The 24,647-nt window shown below is 37.8% G+C and overlaps 1 pseudogene; it reads left to right on the forward strand.

Annotated features, from left to right (window-relative positions):
- Positions 1 to 24,116, forward strand: LOC117930477 (annotated as a pseudogene).
- Positions 24,117 to 24,647: the final 531 nt, after the last annotated feature.

Genomic DNA, 24,647 nt, shown 5'->3' on the forward strand with positions numbered 1-24,647 from the left:
AAATCTGGAGCTGCAATGGTATGGAACATCTTCAAATTCTGTACGACATTGTGTGGCCTCAACTCTATCATGATCTTTATAGTCTTAGGCATCTCTTGTTGTTGTTTCATTCTTTGTTGGTGATGCTGCTATGGAACTGCTTTTCTGTTGTTTCCACGGATCCGGGTGGTGTTCCACTGAATTGGAAGCCCATGGTGGATGAGGAGAAAGGAGATGTTGATCCATTGTTGGGTTCAAAACATACTGGTGTAGGCTGAGGTGTGGACCAGGAAAATATGGTTGCTAACCCAGCAAGTGAAGCAATTCGGTTTTGTTGGAAGCGCAACCTATTTAAACCACCCCGATGCCATCACTGCTCTGTTTGTGGGAGATGCATATTGAAAATGGACCATCACTGTGTGTGGGCTGTTAATTACGTTAGGGCAAAGAACTACAAGCACCATTGCAGACACTTTTCTTACTTTTGTTTTGAACTTGGCATTTGCATTGAGTGTACTAGGCTTTCTGATCATGCACATATCATTGGTATCCAAGCCACTCTTTGCTTGAGGGGAGCTTTCCAGGGTTGAAGAAAAGTTGGAGCAGTTGCAGAGTTTGGAGAACTTCACAATGGCGGAGAGGTTGGATAAAAGTGAATGGTGGAATGAGTGGAATGAGCACACCGTGGAAAATCTAGAGGAGCTTGCTTCCATGGTTGATATGAGCATCCGTAATAGTACATAAATGAGGAACTTGGGTTATTTCTCATGTGGAACTGGAAATCCCATTGATGACTACTAGCGTTGTGACCCACATTGGCACCTTCACCGCAAACGCCTTACTAACTATGGCATTGGCTTTGGACGCAATGTCGTTGGTGGCCAGGATGGACGGTACTATATGGTGACAAACCCTGGTGATTAGGACGCTGTCAATCCCCGACCTGGCACTCTTCGCCATGCTGTCATCCAGGATAGGCCTTTATGGATCATGTTCAAGCGGGACATGATGATCAAACTGACGCAAGAGCTGATCATGAATAGTTTCAAGACAATTGATGCTCGTGGAGTGAATGTCCACATCGCCAATGGGGCTTGCATCACCATCCAATTTATCACCAATGTGATTATCCATGGTCTCCATATCCATGATTGCAAGCCCACTGGCAATGCCATGGTCCGAAGCTCACCTAACCATTATGGATGGAGGACAATGGCTGATGGTGATGCCATTTGAATTTTTGGCTCTAGCCACATCTGGATTGATCACAATTCCCTCTCCAACTGTTCTGATGGCCTTGTTGACGCTATGATGGGATCCACTACCACTACCATCTCCAACAACTGCTTCACCCACCATAATGAGGTGATGCTATCGGGTCACAATGACTCTTACACAAGAGAACAAGCCCCATTCCTGCCAACAACCTCTCCACCTCGTGTCCACATGCGCATGGCCATGCTTGGCCACCTACTAGTGTATTACCCCCACAAGCCAAGTGGCGTACTCTTAACTCTTCATCTTTTGGTGATAAAATCTTTTATTTTTTTATTTTTATTTTTTAAAAAATCCATTCTCAATTAATTTTTCAAAATACCAATTTTCAAATTTAATTTTCAAATAATTTTCCAAAATCCTAATTTTTAAATTTAATTTTCAAAACTTCCATTCTCAAATAATTTTCCAAAATCCTAATTTTTAAATTTAATTTTCAAAACTTCCATTCTTAAATAATTTTCCAAAATTCCAATTTTCAAATTTAATTTTTAAGAAATCTCCTTCTCAAATAATTCTTCAAAATTCCAATTTTCAAAACTTCCATTCTCGAATAATTTTCCAAAATTCCGATTTTAAAATTTAATTTTTAAGAAATCCCATTCTATAATAATTCTTCAAAATTCTAGTTTTCAAAACTTCCATTCTCGAATAATTTCCCAAAATCCCAATTTTCAAATAATTTTCAAAACTTCAATTCTCAAATAATTTTCAAAACTCCAATTTTCAAATTTAATTTTCAAAACTTCGATCTTCAAATAATTTTCAAAACTCCAATTTTCACTCAAATTTAATTTTCAAAACTCTCATTTTCAAATAATTTTTCAAAATTCCAATTTTCAAATTTAATTTTCAGAACTTCCATTTTCAATTTTTTTTTTTTTTTTTTTTTTGTAAATTCCAATTTTTAAATTTAATTTATAATATTTGAATTTTTAAATAATTTTCAAAACTCTAGTTTTCTTTCAAATAATTTTCATCATTTATTAGGGTTTTAGGTAAAAAAAAATCTCATTTTTAATAAACTTGCTATATTTCCCTTTTGGTAAGCACTTTCACAAATTTTATTTGATTTTCAAATAATATTTTGTTTCGATTTTAAATAAGCATGAATATGATTTTCATAATTACAAAACAATGGAATTTGTGAGATTGATTCATGCAAAATCAATTAGGCTTTGGTGGGGGCCCAACATTCATAACATTTCTTTCGAAAATAATTTAAGTGAATTGTATGATTAATATTGTTTGATTTTGATTGGTTTTGTGTGAGATATTTTACACTTATCATTGTGCACTAATCTTGTTTTCATGACAACACATTCTTATTTGCTGCTAAGGTATGCTTCCACTCCTACTTCCTTTATTTATTCATTTTCATGCTCGATTTGTTTAATTATTTGATCATTTCATTGATATCCATTGATTTCCTCATCAATTGACACACTTGCTTCACATTCTTTAGTAGAGACCTGTTTTTAAGGACTTAAAGGGGTGCTACAATCTTTTTACCGTACCTTCCCAATAAGTAACCTGACTTCCGGACTCGACTTTGGTTTTCCACAAACTGTCTTTTCCAAATAAGGAGTCACACTTAGGGTTTTCTTTCTTATTTTTTTTTCTCTTTAAAATAAAACGAAAATAAGTGGTGACTCAAAGTTTTTCCTAAAAATCATATTTTCATTAAATAAATAAAAAGCGAGTTGTGCCATCAAGTGGGAACGCATTAAGAAAAATACAGGGTCCACAAAATGGCGAATCTACATTATAAGAAATAGGATTTTTGGTGACAGTTCCCAACCATCACCAAATCTTATATATCCGTGACCAAAACCTATTGTCACAGTCTTATGAAACCGTGACCGAGCGTCACGGTACAAGGCGTAGCTAAAAGTATTGGTCATGATTTTCTAAGTGATCGTGACCATATGATTTCTTTTTTTGTGACGGCCAAACAAAAACTATGACCAAAAGTTAAGAATACTTTGCTATTTATTAAGTTGATAAAAATGATTGTGACTAAATGTAATCTTATGGTCACGGTCAATGCCTTAACCGTGACTAAATGTAATCTTATGGTCATGATCAAATGCCCTAACCGTGACTAAATGTAATCTTATGGTCACGGTCAATGCCTTAACCGTGACTAAATGTAATCTTATGGTCATGGTCAATGTCCCTAACCGTGACTAAATGTAGTCTTATGGTCACAGTCAATGCCCCTAACCGTGACTAAATATAGGTATATGGTCACGGTAATGAAGTGACTGTGACTAATTATTAGGTCTATTATCACACAATGTACACTTATGGCCACGACTATTAATGACCGTGACTGAAATTAATCAATGGATGGCCGCCCTAGCCCCAAATTTTGGTGACGGTTCATTATTGATTGTGACTAAAAGTACACTTATAGTCAGAATTTTTTAGTGGCCGTGACTAAAATTCGTTATATTTGGAAATTGATTTTTTATAAATTCAAATTTCCCAAACCTGTTATAAACCCGAACAAACCCATTTTAGACCTGTATATGCAATTAAGCAATTAAAACAATTTTAATATATTACAATCAATTATCCCAAGCTAGTTAAAAACTTATATATCAATACAAGTCATTAAATAAAAAAACATAATATGACAAAAAAAAAAAAACCAAATAAACAAATAACAAAGAAATTCAAATTTAGTTTCACATTCTAACATAATATAACAAATCAACCAACCAAACATCACATAATAGTCATAGAAAGCAAAAAAAAGTTAGGAGAATCTGTCATATAAATAAGTAGCATAATCTTAAAAAAAGTTAAGGAAAAAAAGAATAAGAAAGAAAAACCCTAAAGATGACTCCTAAAGGAAAAACAAGTATGTGAAAAATCGAGTCTAGGTTCGAGGGTTAGGTTACTTATCGAGAAGGTATGGTGATAAGCCATAACACCCCTCTAAGCCCCTAAAAAATTGATCTCTATTAATCAGTTAAGGCAAGCATGGCAATTGATTAGGAAATCATGGATACCAAACAATGATCAAATAATAAAACAAGTCATGCATGATAACGAATAAATAAATAAGTATGATCAGGTATGAGATGCACCTTAGTAGCAATATAATGATGTACTATCATGGAAATAGGGTTAGTGAATAAGCATAGAATAATCGCATGCATGTCATGAATCAAGGCAAAGATCAATCAATATTCGATCAAATATAGCAATAAAAAATCAACCATTGAATGGAGAATGTCTCATATGTTAGGCCCCACCAAAGCCCAATTTATTTTGCATGAATAAATTTCATAGATTCCATTATTTGGAATTATAGAAATGCATTCATGCTTATTTAAAAACATTTAAGAAAATAAAAGAAAGTTGTGAAATATGCTCGCCAAAGAGAAAATGACATCAAATAATTTATTAAAAACAGGATTTTAGAGTCCTAAAGACATATAAAGATGAAGTTTTAAAAATAAGAGGGGTCATTTGAATAAGTTCCAGAAACCCAACTCAAAGCATAAGAATTACAAAAAAAAAAAAAAACTTAAATAGAAACGCAACATGAGGAAAAAGCAGTCATGCCAGCCATGCAAGGGTGGGTCTCAGGGGTTTATGAGGTGGCAGAAAACAAGGGATGAGGTTCTGGACTCTAGATGGCGCCTCATCTTCGTCTAGAATTCACATAGCTTTCACCTATAGGTCAGCCATATGGGTGTTCATTTGGTTGCCCTATAATATGCTGAAATAAGACTGATCCTGCACCAATGTCCACTAAGAATATATTGAGCCTCAAACCCAAGCAACATACTCTAAGGAGGGATCCACACTTTTGTGGTCCATGTGCCTAATCTTTGGGAACATTCTTCCCCAAATAAGGCTTGCAAGTTGCAAAAAGGCTTTCTCACATTAATCAATGACGACTTTCCATCAGCTGAAACTAAAATGAGCTTGGAAAAAAAATCAAATGCTAGGGAATGAGCAAGATTAGAATAAGGAATCCACATTGAAACCTTCAACATAGTCCTATATGCTCACAGTCAAGCTGAGTTGCATGTGGCTGTAAGCGAGCTGTAGCATTTTGCCAACTCCAGATGATATGTGTGCAATGACTCTAGGCATGCTGAAAGTGGCCATGCAGATTGGAAACATATGCTCTTGGGTTCAGGGTAGAGAGCTTAAGTGGCGAGAAGATATTTGGGAATCTAGTACTGATCAAGCTTTTTCTTGGGAGGGGCACTGAACAAGTCCTCTTCATCATTTTCATACCAGTTGCGGGCTTTGAAAATGGCACACCCAAAGGTGGCCATACACTTCTATGTAGAAATGGGTGGCCTAGGGTACTATGGTTGAGCATTGGATATGGATTTCAGGTCTTCTAATCTTAGATCGACTTCTGATGGTTCATGATACACGAAAAGTGTTGTGAACATGGGTGATGCCTTAACATTTATGAAATGAGAAAGAGAGAGAATGAGGGTGGTAATGTTGGCATCTTTGAGGAACTTTCCTAGTGAGCTACTGAATTTATGGAGAAAGTAAAGAGTGAGGAATGCATGATGGAAAGGTGCTAAGGGGATTGAGTGGTGTTTGGCAGGTATGAAGAATGGGTTAGGTTAATAGAGGTAAGTATGGTATGGGGGATAAACTAAAAGAGGTGGGTGTGGTGATGGATTTGATGGGTATGAAATATAGGAAGGTGGTGAGCATGGTATGGTAGATAAGTTGAAAGTAGTGTGTATGGAGGATGGTGAGATAGAAATGATACTAGGTGCATTTTTACATCGATAGGACCCATGCTGAAATCACCTCATTTTCATGTTTTAGAAATTCATGCCTTTCAAAAATCTGGTGTTGAAGTTTGAACAAATATGAAGGCATAATTTGGCCTTACTCTAGTGGTAAGTCATTTACATTGAAGGCTCATCTACTTTCCTTCTTCATCACCTCATTGCAGATTGATGAACTAAGTTGCAACTGCTTGCAATCCCACCTAGTGTTTTTCTATCCAGTTATTGACAAGATGGTCGACTACCCAAATAAGAACATAATTTGTGTGGTAGGCACAAATGATGCTCCACCTTTGTATGAAGATATGAACCAAATATCTCATGTGCCAACATTGAAAAGCAGGTTCTATAACAGGCAATTCTGGTTTTATCCTTTGAACCAAATGATGAGGACCATCTGTCATTTTCCAATCTACTGTATAACACAATCTCCTTAAGAGCCTTGTTGTTATTCATGTAGTGATTACAATCCAAGTTCAGCAGATGGGGTACATTTGTAAGCACAGTAGAGACTCTAATAAAAGCATTCACAACACCAACATTCTCACCCAAGTCTCTTTTCTTTAGACTTTCCAATGCGATCCACATTGTTTTTCAGGTACCCAAAAATTCCCAACCGTATGAAAAGTGGCTCTTATGGGGCTCTCCCAAAAGCACCCCAACCAAGATGGCCAACCCTAAATGAGATACATAACACCCCAAACATAGTAGAAATAGAGGAATAAAAGTAAAGACAGGAACCAGAGTAAAAATTGAGGGTAGAGCATATAGGAGAACATGCAACATATAAATGTATAAGGCCTCATTTCAAGTAACATCCATGGGCTCATAACAAGTGGGATTAACAAAGAAAATAAGAATGTGATTACTAATAAAAAAGTGCTCTTTTATAGCTTCTTATAAACTCTTTTAAACACTTTTGAGTAGTATTTATTACCTTTTAACTCAATTGGCACATTAAGGACCCTTGCAAGTGTTACTAATAAGTTTTTGGCAAGTTTTGATGTTTTTAATAGCTTTTTTATCATTAAAACAAGCCAAGAATGAGGAAGAACTTGGTATAGTCCATGGCAAAGCAAGATTGAAGCTAAATTACATGAAGAATGCAAGTTTGGGAGAGCTTCGAAGCCTTTGCCAAATCAATCAAGTATGTAAGGAAGAGAATCAGATAAGGAATCTAACATTCATGAATTTCGCAAGCCCTTGTGAAATATTCGCAAGCTTGCGAATTGCCCAAGAAGGAATTTCGCAAGCCTTGCGAAACTGAGAATGAATTTCGATACCCCTTGCGGAATCTTCTTGTAATCTTCATATATTTTTGCACCGACTTCGTTAGATTTTTATCTTAAGATATTTTGTGTAATTCCCTATTCTCTCCTTGTATCAGCTAAAGATCTTTTTAGATATTTAAGATATCTAATTGAGGGGTTAAAAATATCTCTCTCTATATGTTTTAAGCTATCTCTTTTTGTAATATCTCAGAATCTCAAAAGAAATTCTTGGGGATCACTTGTACATTTTTAGTAAGAAATATATAGAGCCTTGCTCTACCTTACCTACTCATTTTGATTTTATTTTCTTTCTAGCCAAACACCCTCTGAGGATGTTTTCTCAGAGGATGAGTGGCTAGGCTTTTTGTTTCTTGGATTGAAGGAAGCTAGGTAAGGGATCCGGATACAAAAGTGGGAGTTTTCCTTGTTTCAGTTTTTAATGAAGAAAAGTTGTGACCCATTAATGGTTTTTATATTTTTAGTTAACTTAAAATCTCTTATAATCACCTGGGCCAACACTTGGTAAGCTTTTCGGACTTAATCCATAGAGATCCATTAGTTATCTCTTGTGAGCCTCTGGGAGGTGGTTTAAAGGTAGGATTACCTAGAATAGCCAACACTTGGTAAGCTTTTCGGACTCCCTGGAGACATCCATTAGTTATCTCTTGCGAGCTTTTGAAGGGTAATCCAAGGTTAAAGATCACCTTGAATGGCCAATACTAGGTGAGAGGTATGAACCATTGCAAGATGCATTAGTGAGGGGACGTTAGTGTTTGAAACCATTAACGGAAAGCAGTGTAACACACTAGTTAGGGAAACAACTATAGGTTAAATCCCCAATCCGAGGAAAAGATCTGGAATCTCCCCTTTTGTATAAGGAACCTGAACCTAGTGACCTGAAACTCCAAGAACCCTTTTCTTTGTAATTAATCTCAGTTACTATTTTTGGTTAGCTTAAAACCAAACTTTTTCAACCAATATTATGTTTTCTTTTAAAGCTAACTCATAAAAGAAAAAGCACTATTCAGTTCTTTTAACTAATATCACGTGTGAAATGAAAACCCATCCCTGTGGACGGTCCTAGAACCACTATGCTATGCTAGCTATGCTACCCTAGTATATGGTGAATTAGGTTTATAAATTTTGTTGATAACTCCCATCTGAGGACTGAATCAAAGGTACACCAATTGGGGACAAATCAGAATGATTCTTACATATCAAATTTAGAAATAAATCCATGCATTAGTCTTATACGGGGGAAATAAAAGAAAACCCCAAAAAGAGCATGTATACAAAAGATTAGATTCAACTAAAACAATCAAATAACTCATCATATCTGCACCAAAACAACAAATTAATGCACAGAACAACAACTAAAAATGTCAAGATGAGCTTAAACAGAAGTTAAAACATGGCTCCTTGAACATCAATCAGCAAACAATATTCAAGAATCAATAGAAACACTGAGCGACGATTAGCATCCAATAATTAAAATGATAAGAGAATAATGGAAGATGAAAGGCCTAAGGATCATACTTGGAAATTGCTTTCCTATCAGCAAGACTAGCTAGGCTTCAAGCCATTCTGTTTCTTCTCCTAAACCTGAAATCCATTTACTTCTGTTCATTCTTCTCTCACAACTCAACTTACTCTCTCTCTCAAGCTCTCAAATTCTTCTTATCTTCTCTCCCAAGCTCTCTAATTCTTCTTCCCTCTTCCAGTCTCTTCTCAATTTTCTCTGTTTTACTTTAAATCTCACAAAGTATTCTTCTCTTATGCTCTTATTTCCTCAAAATAAAAAGTAGAAAATGGCTCTCTGATATCCTCACTTCCTCTCTATCTTACAGTCCCCTTTGCTCTCATTCCCATGGTTTAAGCTCTGCTCACCATGGTTTCTCGTCTAGAATCCTTACCTCTCACCTCTTTTCCATTCCTTCTCACTCCAGCTCCTTGATTTCATGTTGTCCCAACCCACTCCAAACAACCTTTAAATCCTAATGCCATGTGTCATCTATTGGTTCTCCACAAAAAAGATCACTACTTTAGTCCATTATCTCAAAGCCTACTATGAAAACCTCCTAAAAGGTGATTTCAAAATGACCAAAACTTATAGATAAAAAATGAGGGTTTACAAATATGCCCCTCTTTAGTAGAGATCACAAGTGTAATGAATGGAACATGAATATGTGAAAGATGAATGGAACGAAGTGAATTGCATTGAAGAATAGAAAAGATCCCAAATTTTGGTCTAAACACATAACACGATAAGCTCAAAATCAAGGACACATACAGGAGAAGTGAGACTTTAAACAAAGATATATACGATGCGAGGGTATATATATGATAACGTATGTACAATGAGTAACACCAGACTATGATACGATGAATGACTCAATGATAAGCAAGATAAGGAATGATTGATCTTCAGAAAGAATGAACTCAAAGAAAGAAGTGTAACTCAAGATCGAACAAGACTCAACTAGGTAGGTGCGACTTGAAGACAAACAAGACTCAATTCAATCGACAAGACAATGATTGATCGAAATAGATGCGGTCCCAACTCAAACCAGATGCAAACTGATAGGAAGATGGCCGATCGATATAGGTGCGGCCCAAAAAATTCAAACTCAAACTGACAAGACAATAACCGATCGATATAGGTGTGGTTCCAACTCGAATTGAACACAAACTGATAAGATAATGACTAATCAATATAGGTGTGGTCCCAAAAACTCAAAACTCTAATTGACATGGATAATGATCGACCGATATAGGTGCAGTCCCAAAAACTCAAACTCAAATTGTCAAGATGATGACCAATCGATATAGGTGTGGTCCCAAAAAAAAAAAGTCAAACTCATGCTTAAACTGACATGGAAGATGACCAATTGATATAGGTGCGATCCTAAAAAAAAATTAAACTCATACTCAAATTGACATGGAAGATGACCCATCGATATTGGTGCTGTCCCAAAAACTCAAACTAAACTCAAACTAACATGAACAATGACCGATCAATATAGGTGTGGTCCAAAAAAACTCGAACTGAACTAAACTAATAAGAAGATGATCGATCGATATAGTTGCGGTCCCAAAGCTCAAGCCATATTCATAAGATAGGATGATGACAGTTCGATATAGGTGTGGTCTCAAAAAACTCAAACTAAACTGAACTAAAGAGAAAATGGCTGATCGATTAGGTGCGACCTTAAAAACTCAAACTGAATTGAATTGAAGAGAAGATAGCCAATTGATATAGGTGCGGCCCTAAAAACTCAAAATGAACTAACATGATGATGATCTGATCAAGTGGCTTAAATCCAAAGGATAACTAAGATAACGATGAAAGCAAACTCAACGGGAGATGATATGCCCCAGTATGACAACTCATAAGGATTGACAACTAGGTCAAAAGATAATGAAACCCGTGAAAGGTTTGATGCTTCCAGGGAAAGAGGGTATGCCCTAGTATGCAACTTGTAGGGGTCAACAACTAGATCAAAAGGTGAATGAAAGTCTGCTAAAAGGTTTGGTGCTCTTAGAGAAGGGAGTATGCCCCAATATGCAACTCATAGGGGTTAACAACTAGATCAAAATGTGAATGAAAGTCTGCTGAAAGGTTTGGTGCTCTTAGAGAAGGGGGTATGCCCTAATATGTAACGGTGAACAAACTGAGATACAAAATGCCTCAAAACTACTGTACTCTGAAATATGCTCATCCATCATGTAATAAAAATGTCCAACCTCAAATGGGTAATGCCAATTAAGACCATGTATCATGATACCATGCTAACAAAACAAAACTAACTGATGAATAAAAACAATGATGGCCAGTGGTTAAAATGCAAAGAGCAAGCAAATCAACACTCAGCATGCCAACTGTCAAAATGAAAGCATCATCACTAATAAATCAACAATCTGTCAGGCCTTGCTGATTACTACTCAAAAAGTGCTATTTCATAGCTTGTAATTAACTCTTTTAAACACTTTTGAGTAGTATTTATTGCCTTTTAACCCAATTAACATGTTAAGGACCCTTGCAATCATTTCTAATCAAATTGTGTAAGTTTTGGTGTTTTTGTTAGTAATTTGATCACCAAAGCAATCCAAGATTGAGGAGAGTTCTTTGGAATCCATGGAAAAGCAATGGAAAGCTCAAATTCATGAAGAAACCAAGCTTTGGAGCCTCATAGCCCTTTGCCAAAGTCGTTCAAAGTATGCAAGGAAAAAGCAACGGAAAGAGGAAAAACAGAGTGAAGGAAATAGAGGACAGCAGCTGTAGTATTATTTCGCACTTTTGGAGCACTTCCCGAAGTCCATTTTCTACATGCTATATACCATTTCAAAGCTCAGGAAGTCAAGAATCCAACGCTTCAAACCGTGTATGATTTGGAGCTGAAATGAGGAAGTTACATCCTTTGGAAGACAACTGCATCAAGCTGAAGGAAGAATTTTGCTCGGCTGCGAAATCACCCTTTTGTTGCGGAATTATTTCGCAGCCATTTTGCACAGTGCTATGGAATTCCTCCTGAAGTTTCACGACGCGATGGAAGCCAAACACCACAAGATGAAAACCAACTTCGCAGCGCTGCGGATTCAGCCATTTGCTGTGAAGTGATTTCGCAGCCTTTTTTGTGCGTCTGCGAAATCTCGTAGACCTCGTTTTCACCTGCGAAATGGTCCTTAGTGCTTCCCAATATTTGTAACCGACACTGTGAGATATTTTTCATTAGATTTTTGTTGTTTAAATCCCCAAACTCTCCTTGTAACCCACCAATTCTAGGATTCCTTAGTTATTAAGTTTGGAAAAGGGGTGAATAACCTCAGATATTTTATTTTGTAATTTTCTTTATATATATCTCTCGGGAGCTTGTTCTTGAGGGGTGGTTACGACGCATCCTTTGTACAAATTTGCAAGGAAGTAAAATATAGAGCACTTGCTCTGCTTTTCATATATATTTTTGTTTTCTCATTCTTTTTCTTTCTAGCCAATCAAACTCTAAGGATTTTTCCTTAGAGGATGAGAGGCTAGACTCTTCGTCTCTTGGAGCTAAGGTAACCAGGTAAGTTTCCGAATGATAAATTGGAAGTTTTGTTGTTTTAGTTTTTAATGAAGAGAAAGTGTGACCCGTTAATGGTTTTTATCTTTTTAGTTAACTTAAAACGCCTTTAAATCACCTGGGCCAACACTTGGTAAGGCAAGTGATCTCCAACCATGGAGATTCACTAGTTTACCCCTTGTGAGCCTCTGGGAGGTGACTTGAAGGTAGGATTTTCTAGAATAGCCAACACTTGGTAAGCTTTTGGACTCCAAGGAGACATCCATTAGTTATCTCTTGCGAGCTTTTGACGGGTAATCCAAGGTTAAAGATCACCTTGAATGGCAAGTGCTAGGTGAGAGGTATGAGCCATTGCAAGGTGCATCAGTGAGAGCGATTTAGTGTTTGAACCCATTAATGGGAAGCATTTGTACAACACCGGTTGGAGAAGGAACTATATGTTAATTCTCTAATGCGAGGAAAGGAAACAAGTGACCGGAACTCTCCTTTTTGTATGATGAATCTGAGCCTAGTGATCTGAAACTCCAATAAACACTTTTCTTTGTAAGTAAAATTAGTTACTATTTTTGGTTAGTTTAAAACCAAACTTTTTTCCGCAAAGATTATGTTTTCTTTTAAAGCTAACCTTGAAATGAAAAGGCACCAATTCAGCTTTGAATTAATATCATTTGCAAAGTGAAAACCCATCCCAGTGAACGATCCTAGAGCCACTATGCTATAGTAGCTTTGTCTTTGCTACCCTAGTATATGGTGTAATAGGTTATAAATTTTGTTGATTAATTCCTCAATCAAGGAGCACCAGCTGGACATGAATCAGCTGAGACACCAATTAGGCATGAATCAAATGGCGTCGTTGCCAGGGATGGTGCCACTTTACAGTGATATCACCTTTTCAGAGTACTTGTGATCTTCATCACAAGTTTGGTGACTTTTCTTTTCCTTTTACTAACTCTTTTTATTTCTTTATTGTTCATATTTTAGTATACCTTTTATTTAGTTTTTAGTTTACCTTAATTTTCTTTCTTTGAATTGTTTTTCTTTTGTTTTCTTTTGTGTTCTCTGTTCTTAATTCACAAATTGCTAGTTGTGCATGCCATATTGAATACCATAGCAGAGGAAGCCATGAACTTCATGAGTTATGTGGCTGAATTTTCAAGAGAATGGGGTGAACCAAATGCTAGAGATATGGGAAGAATGACGTCTCAACCTAAAGCTAAGGGTGAGATGTATATTTTGAATGACGGCATGGACATGAAGGCAGAGATTGCAGCTATGGAAAGGAGATTGGATGAGCTAGAAATGAGGAACATGCAAGAAGTGCAAGCCATCTCTCAGACACCATTGCAAGCTATGCCTTGTGCCATTTGTCTATCTTATGAGCACTTGGTGAAGGAGTGTCCTACCATTCCAGTGGAGAGGGAAATGTTTGGTGATTGCAACACCTACAATTCCAATTGGAGGGACCATCCAAATTTCTCTTGGAAACCACAACCACCTCAGTATCAGCAACCTGCTCAAGCACCACAACAAGCCTCGAACCTTGAACAAGCTATGGTAAATCTTAGCAAGGTCATTGGAGACTTTGTTGGAGCTCAAAAATCCATCAATGCTCAGCTCAGTCAAAGAATTGACAGTGTAGAGAGTTCATTGAACAAAAAGATGGATGAAGTGCAACATGATCTATCTCAGAAGATAGATAATCTCCAAGATTCAATCTCAAGGTTTGCCAACCTCAACACAGTGCAAGAGAAAGAAAACTTTCCTTCTCAACCTTATCAAAATTCCAAGGGCATCCATGAAATGGAGGCTCAAAAGGGAGAATCTTCAATGGTGAAGGAAGTTAAAACGGTTATCACTTTGAGTGGTAAAGAGGTTGATCTACCCACATGCAAGTTAGAGCATAAGGTAGAGAGTGAAACAGAGAAAGAAAAGAGGGAGGAAATCAAAGGAAAGAGAAAGGGGAAAAGCATAGAGAAAGATGACTATGATCTAAGTATAGATGAAAAATCACAAAGGATAGTCATCAAGGAAGAAATGATGAAACACATGCCTCCACCTTTTCTCTAAGCTTTGTATGGAAAAATCATACAAACCAAGTCTCAAGTGAAGGATGCTAACTTCATATGGGATCCGGGCAAGCTGAGTCAAAATCAAAATTTTTTGATGGACTTAGTCTTTTTAAAGACTAGCTAGTCCATAGCTTTTTGTTTTATTTTTTACTTGTTTTAATTTTGATTTCAATGTTTTAATTTTGATTTAAATGCTTTAATTTTGATTTTAATGCTTTAATTCTACTTTGTTTTGATGTAATATAGGTTTTTGGATGATCAAAATCAGGAAGAATTGCAAAGAAATTGAAAGAAAGTCTTTCGGAGCGAAAACGGGGCAAAAACAGGGCAAAAACAAGGTGAAAACAGGGGTCTGCGAGATTTCGTAGCCTCTGCGAAATTGGCACTTTGCTGCGAAACCGTTTCGCAACTCAATTGACTCCTCTGCGAAAATTTTCGCAGCTGCGAATCCAAGAATGGCACACGAGTGCCACTTCGCAGCATAGGAACCCTCATTCCGCAGCTGCGAAACGGCTGCGAAGCTCCAAAACATGAAAATTCCCAATTTCGAAGCCAAAGCCCCATTCCGCAGGGAGTTTTGAAGCTGCGAAGCCAACTTTTGGCACACGAGTGCCACTTCGCAGCACAGGAACCCCCATTTCGCAGCTGCAAAAGCGGCTGCGAAGCTCCAAAGCATGAAATCCTCCATTTCGTAGCCAAAGCTCCATTTGGAAGGGTATTTCGAAGCTGCGAAGCCAACTTTTGGCACACGAGTTCCATTTGGAAGCCCCGTACACTCATTTTGCAGCTGCGAAATGGTTGCGAAACCTCCACACCTTAAAATCCTTCAGCGCGCACACCATGAACAGACATGTCACAGCCGCACCCCCATTTCGGCAACTATTGGACACATTTCAATCACTTTCCGAAGTTCATTTCATGCATACCATATATCTTTTGAAATCTTGGGAAGTCAGGAGTCCATAGCTTCAAACGGTGCTCGATTTGGATTTGAAATGGAAAAGTTATGGCTGTTTGAAGATGACTGTGCAAACCATAAGCGGAAATGTCGCACCTCCATTTCGCTACTGTTGGAGACATTTTTGAAGCACTTCCTGGAGTTCAAATTATGCATACCATATCTCGTTTCAAAGCTTGGGAAGTCAGGAGTCCAGTGCTTCAAACGGTATGCAATTTGGAGGTGAAATGAAGAAGTTATGGCCGTTTGAAGACGAGTGCGCAAAGTTGAGCGGAAATTTCGCTGTCAAAACGCCATTTGGAAGGGTGTTTCGCAGCTTCGAAACCACTTTTGGCACACGAGTGCCATTTTGCAGCATAGTGATCCTCATTTTTCAGTTGTGAGACGGCTGTGAACGTAAAAACTTCCAATTTCGCAGCCAAAGCTCCATTTCGCGGGGTATTTCGAAGCTGCGAAACCACTTTTTGGCACACAAGTACCATTTTGCAGCCCCGTACACTCATTTTGCAGTTGTGAAATGGGCTGCGAAATCACTTTTGAGTTGCGAAATGGCTGTGAAATCATCTCCAAGCTGCGAAATGGTCTGCAAAAATGCCACTTTGCTGCGAAATGATCTCCAAGCTTCGAAATGGCTGCAAAATCACCTCCAAGCTTCGAAATGGCCTTCAAATTGCGATATTGACTTGCAAAATGGAAGAAGGTTTGCAAAAACACCTTGCAAAGCCAAGGGAAGTTGCTAAAATGCCAACAGAGCCCCACGACCATGCATATAAAGAGAAGAGCCCCACGCACCAGCTGAGTACCCTCTGGAACTCATGAACAACCACCTTTCTCCATTTCAGCCATGGCCAAGACTAGAGGAGAGCCCCGCGCACCCTGAGATCACACACATGAAGCCTCTCATTCCATTTCTTACCTCCTTAAACCATCAAATCCCATGGCTACTAGTTGAGAGCTCCAGTTGAGGAGACTATGCCACCTAAGGAGACTACCAAAGCAGAGGTCAAAGTGCTGATCCAACCCACTCAAGAGGCCACCACAGATGCATCAGCTCCACAGGGCCTTTCCATTACTTGATCATCTTTTTATTTTTTTGTATTTACTTATTATATTAGTATAGATAATTTCATGTTTTGATGTCTTATATTCTGAGATTGGATGTATTACTGATGATACATCATATATAGACATCAATTCTTGTTTAAACTTGGCATTTTTTTCTCTACTCACTGACTCTTATGTTTTCTTTGAAACATGTGGTTTCAGACTCCATGTCACTAAGGAGGTACCACTTCCTCCCTATTTTTCAATTGCTTTTGTCACATTGAGGACAATGTTCAGCTTGGTTGGGGGGAGAGTTGAGGAAGTAAGTATTGTTAATAATGCTAAGTTATTTTGGTAATTTAGTCGCTTTTTGCTTAATTTTAATTTTTTTTTAAAGTTTTTATTCTACTCTCCATGGTTATTAAGGAAAAATTTTCAAAATGAAAAGGGAGAAATTGAATTTTTGTCTTTTTACTTGACTTAGATTTTGTATTATGCTTACTAAAGTTGATGAATTATTGAACTCCTATTGATTTCAACCTTATTTCTTCCACTTTAAGTTTATCACACACCGTACACACTAGGTTCCGTTTATAAGATGAAAAACTATTTCCCTCTTGACTTAGGAAAATTTAGACTTGGTACCTTTGACCTCATTTAATAGTGTTGGGACACCTTATGAAAGGCCAATGAGCCTTTGAAAAAAAAAAAGAGAAAGAAAAAATGTTTGCTTGCCTTGAAACCCGAGCAAGGTCCGAGGGGTATATGGTGAAAATCTTTAAAACCTGGTGCCCTAAGCCTTAATTGGTTGGGAGTCACCGACCTCAATGCTCTTTACATAGGTGAATAGGTGGAGTTTAACATACTGTAGGTGCTTGGGTATTTAAAAAATCATTCTCAAAAGTTCGGGGTGAAATCCGAGGAGTTAGTGGTTGAAAAATCCTTAAAGCTTGATGCCCTAAACCTTGATTGGTTGGGAGTCATCGATGGACCCCCGTTACATGGACAATTTAGAAAAGAATGCCTTTAAGCTTTGTACTCCTACAAGAAAAAATTGTGAAAGAAAAGAGGTGCGTTCTTAGCCTATTGGAGGGTGATTAGTTTGCTAAGCTTTGAAAAAAAACTAGGTTGGGGGGAGAGATTAGTTCAACATACTATATTCGGAAACTAATAAGTAACACTTAGATTTTTGTGGAAGAGTAAGGTTTGACCCTTTGGGAGTGGAAATTCTTTTGAAGCTTAAATTTGCATAATGCCTACTTTTTATGAATTATGACTAGGCAAATTATTTTATAGCTCCTATTGAAGTTTGAGTTTTATTTCTTTAATGTTCCATGTGAGAGTTTGATCAGTCATGCCACTTAAACATTTTTTGAAGTGATTAGCATGATGTTGTAAATTATGGTACTTTTATTTTATTTTTCTCTCCTTCATTGCTAAGGGACTAGCAATATGTCGGTTGGGGGGAGTGATTACTACTCAAAAAGTGCTATTTCATAGCTTGTAATTAACTCTTTTAAACACTTTTGAGTAGTAGTTATTGCCTTTTAACCCAATTAACATGTTAAGGACCCTTGCAATCATTTCTAATCAAATTGTGTAAGTTTTGGTGTTTTTGTTAGTAATTTGATCACCAAAGCAATCCAAGATTGAGGAGAGTTCTTTGGAATCCATGGAAAAGCAATGGAAAGCTCAAATTCATGAAGAAACCAAGCTTTGGAGCCTCATAGCCCTTTGCCAAAGTCGTTCAAAGTATGCAAGGAAAAAGCAACGGAAAGAGGAAAAACAGAGTGAAGGAAATAGAGGACAGCAGCTGTAGTATTATTTCGCACTTTTGGAGCACTTCCCGAAGTCCATTTTCTACATGCTATATACCATTTCAAAGCTCAGGAAGTCAAGAATCCAACGCTTCAAACCGTGTATGATTTGGAGCTGAAATGAGGAAGTTACAGCCTTTGGAAGACAGCTGCATCAAGTTGAAGGAAGAATTTTGCTCGGCTGCGAAATCACCCTTTTGTTGCGGAATTATTTCGCAACCATTTTGCACAGTGCTATGGAATTCCTCCTGAAGTTTCATGACGCGATGGAAGCCAAACACCACAAGATGAAAGCCAACTTCGCAGCACTACGGATTCAGCCATTTGCTGCGAAGTGATTTCGCAGCCCTTTTTGTGCGTCTGCGAAATCTCGCAGACCTCGTTTTCACCTGCGAAATGGTCCTTAGTGCTTCCCGATATTTGTAACCGACACTGTGAGATATTTTTCATTAGATTTTTGTTGTTTAAATCCCCAAACTCTCCTTGTAACCCACCAATTATAGGATTCCTTAGTTATTAAGTTTGGAAAATGGGTGAATAACCTCACATATTTTGTTTTGTAATTTTCTTTATATATATCTCTCGGGAGCTTGTTCTTGAGGGGTGGTTACGACGCATCCTTTGTACAAATTTGCAAGGAAGTAAAATATAGAGCACTTGCTCTGCTTTTCATATATATTTTTGTTTTCTCATTCTTTTTCTTTCTAGCCAATCAAACTCTGAGGATTTTTCCTTAGAGGATGAGAGGCTAGACTCTTCGTCTCTTGGAGCTAAGGTAACCAGGTAAGTTTCCGAATGATAAATTGGAAGTTTTGTTGTTTTAGTTTTTAATGAAGAGAAAGTGTGACCCGTTAATGGTTTTTATCTTTTTAGTTAACTTAAAACGCCTTTAAATCACCTGGGCCAACACTTGGTAAGGCAAGTGATCTCCATCCATGGAGATTCACTAGTTTACCCCTTGCGAGCCTCTGGGAGGTGACTTGAAGGTAGGATTTTCTAGAATAGCCAACACTTGGTAAGCTTTTGGACTCCAAGGAGACATCCATTAGTTATCTCTTGCGAGCTTTTGACGGGTAATCCAAGGTTAAAGATCACCTTGAATGGCAAGTGCTAGGTGAGAGGTATGAGCCATTGCAAGGTGCATCAGTGAGAGTGATTTAGTGTTTGAACCCATTAATGGGAAGCATCTGTACAACACCGGTTGGAGAAGGAACTATATGTTAATTCTCTAATGCGAGGAAAGGAAACAAGTGACCGGAACTCTCCTTTTTGTATGATGAATCTGAGCCTAGTGATCTGAAACTCCAAGAAACACTTTTCTTTGTAAGTAAAATTAGTTACTATTTTTGGTTAGTTTAAAACCAAACCTTTTTCCGCAAAGATTATGTTTTCTTTTAAAGCTAACCTTGAAATGAAAAGGCACCAATTCAGTTTTGAATTAATATCATTTGCAAAGTGAAAACCCATCCCAGTGAACGATTCTAGAGCCACTATGCTATAGTAGCTTTGTCTTTGCTACCCTAGTATATGGTGTAATAGGTTATAAATTTTGTTGATTAATCCCTCAATCAAGGAGCACCAGCTGGACACGAATCAGTTGAGACACCAATTAGGTATGAATCACTTGCCCTCATGGAAAACGTTGAACCTAAAGTCCAAAAGATGTATGAAAGCACAACCAAAAAAATTAAGGACTGATCTACATCTTCTCCTAATCAAGAGAGGGATGTGATGTCATGTGTCATGGTGAGATGTGTGGGATAAAAGAAGGTAATGATCAAGCTCTGGTAAGATAGAAAGCATGAAATAATCAAGGGTGAAATGTTTGAGTACGAAATGAAAGGTAGGTAGGTATCAGAGATCATCCAAGTATGTTGAGAAGACTAAACCCAAGGTATCAACAGCTTCATAATCTATCAAAAGCAGCAATCATAAATAGAAAGTCAAGTCTCAATGTCAAAACATCCAACTAGGTGGCTATGGCCTAGTATGCAATGAGGACAACATGAAACAATCCAATGATCTCTATATCACTCGTCAGATGCTTTAATGTAAAGAATCAATCTGATCTCTCTCCAAAAGATGAATATGCCCTAGTGTAAAGGATCCAATATGGTGGCTATGCTCCAATGAAAAATACTCTCCATCCTGGCTATGGACCAGTATAAAGTAGTGTATCTAAGTCAACAACTGCTGAGGAAGATCATGCCTAGTGTGTGTCAACAAATCAATCAATCTCTACTTTGGGTCTAAAAATGGAAACATCTCAACATAACCCATATGAATCAGAATCCCCGTGCTCTATGAATGTGAATGAAATGGCTATGCCCCAGTATAAACCATCTAAAGTGCCTATGCTCCAAGATAAATCAAAGGTCATCGCCAATGAGAGGATTATGTCTCAGTATGTGTCCTCAGAACAAGGTCAATCTCATCCATCAATGCTGAAAATGAAAATACCAATATAATCTCAACAAACCCTAATCACCTCATGCTCCACAAGAAATAATAGAGTGGCTATGTCTACTATGCATAATCTTTAAAGCAATTGTGTCTCAAAATAAACCATCATTTCAAAAATCAACCATCGATGAGTGGAGTGTGTCCCAATGCAGAATATCAAGTAGAGTGATTGTATTTCCAATAAAAGTGCTCTTTGAAATGGCTATGCCCTAGTGTAGGGTCATCCCACAACTCCTAATCCATCATAATCTAAGTGAAGAAGTGAACTGACTATGCATCAGTGCAAGGCATCATCCTAAAAGAAAATGTCATCGATGAGCGGGGTATGCCGCAGTGTAGATCACATCACCTCCGAAAATCCATCATTGATAAGAGGGGTATGCCCCAGTGTAGTCCATCACCTCAAATCCCCATCCATCATGCTCCAAGAAATAATCTCCAACCAATCTCAAGTATTGCCCATGTGTGAGGTGTCAAGCACAATGTGTGAAGTCATGGGCTCAGGGTGGTATTAAGACATGGGACATAACATAGGCTAAGGTAATAAGGTAAAAGAAACAAGAGGAAATTAAGCTCAATAATCCCAATGACATAATCCCCATACCCCTCATGCATGAAATGCAATGCGTAGAAAACCTCATAAGTCGTACCTAAGGATTCCCATATGAAAAGTGATGATAAAGGAATGACCGTATCAAATAAGCAAGAATAAAGTGTGGATGTTGAACCCAAGTCAAACATCAAGCAGGATGAGAAAATAAAGAAATCAGATGAGGTATAGTAAAATGGAGTAATAAAATAAAGATAGAAAAAGGCAAAAATATAGGAAAAAGTGTGATGGTCAACTTGCATCAAAGCATGAAGATAAGTCACATAAAAATGGATGTAATGATTAATAAAGCAAAGATCCAGAAATCCTAAAGAAATGTCGTTCGCTTCTCACAAAAATCAAATGGGTGACTCATACTCTCACTCAAAATATATACCAAGATAGAATCTTAGAAAGAAACTCCCATACGAACTCTCTCTAACACATAAACTCAATGAAGCAAACTAGCACATCCATACATGTGCTCAGTGGAAAACGATACAGTGAACAATGCACTCTACCTTTTTTTATTTTTTTATATTTTGTGCACACTCTCATCAATAATGACTGATCTCTCACGAAAATGCAATCACATGAGTAAAATCTCCCCACATACTAATGTAACATGAATCCTCACTAACAACACAACCCCTCAAAATAAGATCTCTGAACCACCACCCATGAGGTGAACTGGGGGAATGATGTGATTGTCCTCCATGTAGTGATGTGTGAAAAACCACCACTCAAGGTGAAACAAGGATAGTGTCGAGTAGGTAATGATGAGGAAAAAAAAGAAAGAGGATGAATATAACAAGTGGTGATATGTGATATTAGAAAAAAGTGATGAGCTGATGTCAAAGTGGAAAATATCACAATGAAAAGGAAGAGATAAGACTTGAATGTGTCTATCAGGTTCAATGCTCATGAGGCACCTAATCAAGCATGTAAGCACTATAGGGTTCTCAACCCAGTGTAATAGGTAAATGAGGTGATGAGAGAAAAGACTATGGTACTCGTGTGAGGCTCAATAGGCTAGCAACGGGTAACTGTATATGTAAGGGTGATAAGGTAAATGGGCTCATAAAATGATGGTTACCCATCCTTTGACCACTACCTTGAACATCATGCTTTCAAGATCTCACATGGTTAATACTAAAGACTGAAATCTATCAAACATAGTCATGTCAACTCCTCTGAAATCGTGCGAAAGCTCTCACTAATGCTATGTGATAATCATCAATGCCATCTAACAATCATCTCACTCTATTAACACAAGTCACTCACCGTCGTCTCATAAAATCACCATCTCTAGTCATTCCAACTTTTTGAAATCATGTGCAATGGCCCAGATCTGGATGCTCCATGATGACCCCTTTGCTTCAACAACATCATCTCAAACCACTCTCATCATGATCCATCTATCATCATGCAAAGCTCACCTCAGGTCTAACCATCTCAGACTCTACCTGGTTAGATCAAAGAAATGATGGAAAGAATAGGCAATGGTATTGTAATGTGTTAAGACAAACAAAGATGGTAAAGTCATATAGTGGTACCAAGGGGTGGTGTCATGTCAGGCTCAAAATGGGTAGGTCATCAAGTTTACAAAGTCAGGGTATGGATATGGATATGTTACTACTCTGATCATAAGGTGAAATGGGTCATTGTCTCGAACTCCCTAGGTCGATCTCCTAATCCTAGGTCAATAGGCTCAATATCCTCTATGATAGGTCAGGCTAGAGTGATCATGATGTATAAGTGAAAAGATGTCTCATATCGAAAGCACAACACACATCAATGCAAGATATGAAATATACACATGAGAAAGAGAATGAAACATACTCAAAATAAAAAGTTCATATCACTAAATGAACCAATGAGTACAACATGTGTGAAACGATAAAGGACTATAAACGACTGGACTCTCAACATGAACTATAAACAATGACTCTAAACCAAAACTAGAGTCAACAAAACAAAAATAACTCTAATGAACTAAAAACTGGACTCGACAAAATAGAAATGACTCTGATGATGACCTTAATCAAAATGAAAAGTTCTTCGAGTATAACTACTGCAAAGTGATGTACCCATGTCAACTAAACTAAGTCTTCAACCCAAAATATCCCAAAAATATCATAGGAACATCAGTACCATCAACATCCAAATCAATCTACTGAAGACTAGGAGGAGGAGGAGTTGCATGTGTAGAATGTGTGGGCAGGGGACTGGTGGTCACACTTGGCTCAAACAAGTCGACCAACCCTAAATCAATCAAGTCCTATATCGCATGATGAAGTGTCACACAATGCTTAGTATCATACCCTTGAATATGATGATATAAGCAATGCTTGTGTAAGTGGAAATGATGAGGAATAGGATGTGGCAAAGGGTGTGACGCCAAAGGAACAGTCAAACCAATGTCTTTGAGCTTCTCAAAAGCTCTAGTCAAAGTCATGCCCAATAGAGTGAACTATCTCATAGACCTTTGTGCATATGGTCTAGGTGGTGGGGGAGTAGTGGCTCTCGGATGTGGTGGTCATGGTTGCATGCTAGTCTGAGCAATGTAAGGTTGTTGAACATAAACCGATTGATATGGATACTGTGGATGAGATAAATGAGCTATAAATGTAGGAGGCCTATAAGGTGAGTGATGTGCGGGCCTCTAATGTTGATAGCTAATAGTGACAACCTCTCCAGATCTACTAGATGATCCAACTAACTTCTTTCCCTTACTACCAGGGGAAGGCGTGGCAATTGTCCATAATCCTCGAGCGATGACCTTCTCAACACTGAAAGCTGCATGAACTAGACTTTTAACATCCTAAAATGCAATGCCTATAAGGTGTCTAGCAAACCTCGGTTGTAGGTTCTGAAGAATCATATCAATTTGCTCCTGCTCCTTAAGCCAGTCTATCATATCAGCCACTTTTGCCCTCCAACGATCGACAAAGGAAGAAATAAACTCATTAGGCCTCTGTCTGATGGCCTCCAACTCTCATCTAGATACATTAATTTCGGCACTGAAAGCAAACTGAGTCAAGAACTCATGAGCCACATCTTCCCAGGTGTGAAGTCTCAAAGGCTTAACTAAGGCAAACCATCTTTGAGCTGCCCCACTAAGTGACATGGGGAAGAGGGCTACCAATTGTGCATCATCTATCATGTGCGCTCTCATGACTGTGCTATATAGTCTCAAGTGGATCTTGGGACAACCAATCCCACTATAACGCTCAATGTCTAGCATGCAAAACTTGGCAGGCAAGCTAGCCGCCGATATGTCATCCCTATCATCCCAAGTCAAACCTCCATCATGCAATCTGATTTATCTTATCTTA

This window comes from Vitis riparia, chromosome 14 (assembly GCF_004353265.1).
Source record: "Vitis riparia cultivar Riparia Gloire de Montpellier isolate 1030 chromosome 14, EGFV_Vit.rip_1.0, whole genome shotgun sequence".
In the NCBI taxonomy this organism is placed as follows: domain Eukaryota; kingdom Viridiplantae; phylum Streptophyta; class Magnoliopsida; order Vitales; family Vitaceae; genus Vitis; species Vitis riparia.